The sequence below is a fragment of the Marmota marmota genome, unplaced genomic scaffold (genome assembly GCF_001458135.2).
Source record: "Marmota marmota marmota unplaced genomic scaffold, marMar, whole genome shotgun sequence".
Taxonomy (NCBI): Eukaryota; Metazoa; Chordata; class Mammalia; order Rodentia; family Sciuridae; genus Marmota; species Marmota marmota.
In genome coordinates this window covers 64,686,275-64,690,655 of record NW_026000026.1, presented here as the reverse complement: position 1 = coordinate 64,690,655, position 4,381 = coordinate 64,686,275, and the positions used below count along the sequence as shown (strand labels likewise).

Sequence of the window (4,381 nt, the reverse complement as noted above, 5' to 3'; positions counted from 1 at the left end):
GGAGGCTCGATCACTTGAATCATTTAAAATTGGACTGGACTAAGCTCGGGAGAATATACCGTTGGGAGTAATCATGCTTTGACAGAGAAAGACTGAAAGATCTTTTCCAATTCTAATTGCCATGATCCTGTGTAATTCAATTTGAAATGCCCTTGCTATTCGAATTCACAAAGATCCTGTTTTTACTAACTCTTTCTTTGTCATAATCCTGCTTCTGATATCACTGTTCCTTTAAAAGGAAAAAGAAACCCTCAAGCTTAGTTCCCAAGTACTCATTGAATTACACTCCTTATTTCCTTTTTTTCCCCTTCAGACGACTGTTGTGCAGACTCAGGCTGCTCACTGGGGCTGGGCAGACAGACAGTGATTATCATCACCCCCTGCTTTCATCCATTAGCGCGGGGTGTTAGCAGGTAAGGGTGAGGGCTGACAAAGAGGTTTTCAAAACTGGTCAGCATAAATGCTTCCAGGAGGCCAATTCAGGATAATCTATTGAAATATGGATCGGAAATATTGCCAGCCCAGGCTGAATACCTCTATCTGTTGTATTTAAGCCAAGGCAATAGAATGCTTTCATGGGGGGAAAAATAACAAAAGCCATAATTACATGTGGAGAATTGTCTGTTCACATCATTTGGGGTTAATTTTGTGAAATGGTTGCCATTCTGTCTGGGTCCAGCGTCTGTCTCCGCCACTTTATTTGTTTTGAGATGCTTCAGGGGTAAGATCCCTGGAGACTGAGTCCAGGAGGCCTTCTGGTTTCCAGGAGCCAATTTGTAATGAGATCAAAGGAGTGTATAGTCCCAAGAGCCTGAGTTATACTTTGGAATTTACTGGTATATCTCATTTTACACAGCACTACCATGTTTGAAAGTATTGGGAGATAAATTTTAGCAAATTAAATTTTATTAACCTATTAATAAACTACATTTTCCATTGGAAGTGTCTCCTGGATTCTGAATTTAATTTTTTTCTTGTCTATCCAGTAATTAATGATAAAAATTAAAGTGGAGCCCTACAATGGAACTTTTTGTTAGCTGAAAATGCTTTTGTGATATTGGTGTTTCATTGCAAGTTTTCTTTTCAATGTTATTTATTTTCAACTATTTGGGAAATAGAGAACAAAAACAAATGAAACAATCATTCTGAAAATCTGAAGTAAAAATTCCCATCACACCCAAAATAGTAATTAATCATGCCTTAAAATTCAACAAATGTATACAGAAAATATTTAAATTATTAGAACAATAAAATTTTCCCATTTTATGTTTCTAATTTTAGTTCTTTTATTCTTAAAACATTTCAAATTTCTGGAAAAATATAAAGGGAAACATAACAAGCACTTATTATATACCACTGGGAATTTTTAAATACAGATTATTATTTACAAATGTAAATAAAGTTCCTCGTTGGTGTATTTTCCCTTTCTCCCTTCAAAAAAAATAACTTCTAGTCCTACCTCAAAATGTGACTTGTTCCTTCTCACTGCTTTGGAAATCCAAACTTTCTTCTTAAAATCCAGCCTTCTTACTTTCCACTGAGCTGTGTATCACCTTTGTGGAACCCTACGCTATTTTTTTTTTTTTTAACTCAGAGGCACTCAACCACTGAGCCACATCCCCAGCCCTAGTTTGTATTTTATTTAGAGACAGCGTCTCACTGAGTTGCTTAGCAAGCCTCCCCGTTGCTGAGGTTGGCTTTGAAGTGTGATCCTCCTGCCTCAGTTTTGCCAGCTTCTGGGATTACAGGCGTGCACCACCTCGGCTGACAAGGAAACATACACTTTTTAAAGGATGTAACTACTGCTGTTCTAAACAAGAAAAACCCTCACTTACATTCTCTGAGCCTGACTCTTGAGGGACAGGACCTCACCTTGCCTTTCTCCATTATATGGGATTGGAGGCCCAGAGACTCCGTGAACTGCAACAGAATCCCAGTTACTTCAAATTCCAGAGCTTTCGAGCTTACCACACTCTTCTGTGCTTCTTAACTCTGTATTTGACACATATTAGCTCTAGATTAGTCTTCAATTCCATTGCACTTAAGATTAGTTGCTTTGGATATGTTCTTAGTTTTGTAACAGAGGTAGGCTCTGATTTCCTAGACTGAATCTTCTATGAATGCAGGATTTTTTGAACCTTTCTTTCAATTGCCCACTCACCTCAGAGCATTTAGTATGGAGCTCTGCTCTCAGCCCTTTCTGACTGATGAGGGTCTAATTAGCCTGAGATTCCTCTCTGACAACCAGCCAGAAAGTTTCTGTGTTGAAAAATCTATTATGGCAGAGATTAAAACTGGGATCTATAGTTATTATGACAGGGTGAATGGAATGTCACTGAGAAAACAAATTTACTACATTTCAGAGCTCAACAACTTGTTTGCTATTGCATAAAGTCCAAGAAAAATCTCTCTGATTCATCATGTTACTTTTCTTTGGCTGCTAGTATATACTGAGAATTACAGACAAACTCTGCCTATCATGTACAGTGCAGTATAAACAATTATGAGTGATTTTACTTAAAAAAGTTATTTTATGAGGAGAAAACAAAAGCTTGAGAAATTGCTGAAATAAAAAAAAATGCAAAGTATAATGCAGTTCTAAGGATGACTATTTATAGTGTTCAAATTATATTTTCCAGAAGTTTGGATATAGGTGCCCTGTGGCCAGGTGTGGATGAAGAATGAAGTGCCTCCTCCTTACATTTCATCTTGAGAGATCATCTTTCAGCAATGAAAGAGAATAAACAATGAGCTAACCAGGTTTCAAAGGTCTATTTAAAAGACACTTAAAGAATTTTACGGTTCTCTCTTTGCTGCATCTACTGCGAGAATGAAGACCATTCTCAGCAATCAGACTGTCCACATTCCAGAAAATATCAATAGTACTCTGATGGGATGCACAGTTATTGTGAAGGGCCCAAGAGGAACCCTCTGGAGGGATTTCAGTCATATCAATGTAGAACTCAGCCTCCTTGGAAAGAAAAGAAGAGGCTACGGGTTGACAAATGGTGGGAAAATAGAAAGGAATTGGTCATTGTTAATACCAACTGTAGTCATGTACAGAACATGATCAAGGGTGTTATACTGGGCTTCTGTTACAAGATGAGATCTGTGTATGTTCACTCCCCCATCAATGTTGTTATTCGGGAGAACAGGTCTCTTGTCAAAATCTGAAATTTCTTGGGTGAAAAATACATCTGCAGGGTTCAGATGCGGACAGGTGTTGCTTGTTCAGTGTCTCAAGCTCAGAAAGATGAGTTAATCCTTGAAGGAAATGATATTGAACTTGTTTCAAATTCAACCACTTTAATTCAGTAAGCCAGAACAGTGAAAAACAAGGATATCAGAAAATTTTTGGATGGTATTTATGTTTCTGAAAAAGGAAGAGTACAGCAGGCTGATGAATAAGATCTAAGAGTTATCTAGTCACAGAAACACGTCCTGGAGTCGATTTGATATTGATATTTCAGTGATGCAATAAAAGATCTCTATTGACTTTGGATTTAATCCTTTCCAACAGGTTGAATAAACTTTAGTGTCCTTTCAAAGGAACAGAAGAGGGAAAAAAAAAAAAAAAGAATTTTACCACCTGGCATGGTGACACATGCCTGTAATCCAGCCACTGGAGAGGCTGAGGCAGGAGGATTAGGATTGCAAATTCAAGATCAGCATCAGCAACCTAGTGAAACCTGTCAAAAATAAAACAACAAAGGATTGGGGATGTGGCCCAGTGGTTAAGTGCCCTGGGTTCAGTCCTGGGTATTTAAAATAAATAAATAAATAGATAGATAGATAGATAGATAAATAAATAAATAAATTTTACTACTGTTGATTTTTTTTTCATACTATGAAATTTACAAAGCAGATTTTTAAATTAATAGACTATTATTTTTAGAGCACTTTTAGGCTTACAGAAAAAGTCGATAGAAAGTACAGAGAATTCCATTCATGAATCCTCACTCCACTTCACAGTTTCTTCTATTATTAATATCTTGCATTAGTGTGATACATTTGTTATAACTGAGAAAATATTGATACATTATTGTTAGTTAAAGCCCATAGTGTACATGAGAATTCTCTCTTGTACTGAACATGAAGTGCATCCACCATTAAAATACCATCAAAACAGATTTTAAATTAACAATATATCATCAAAAGGGGCCTATAAATTGCCATTTTGAAGCATTTAACTGTACTGAAACAAGTTAAATAAACTAAAACTAAACCAAAAACTTAGTGACCTTATTTTTTATAGTTTCTTGCCGCAGTCTGGCTGGGCACAAATGCCACAGTCTGGCTGGGCACACAATCACGAGCCACCACACAGCTTGTAGATTCAAACAGCAACTCTTTATTCCCGAACTCACACCAGCCGTCTACA

General features: G+C 36.9%; 1 pseudogene; it reads left to right on the top strand.

The window, feature by feature from the left end:
* Nucleotides 1–2,823: 2,823 nt before the first annotated feature.
* On the top strand, nt 2,824–3,560 carry LOC107135474 (annotated as a pseudogene).
* The last annotated feature ends 821 nt before the right edge of the window (nt 3,561–4,381 follow it).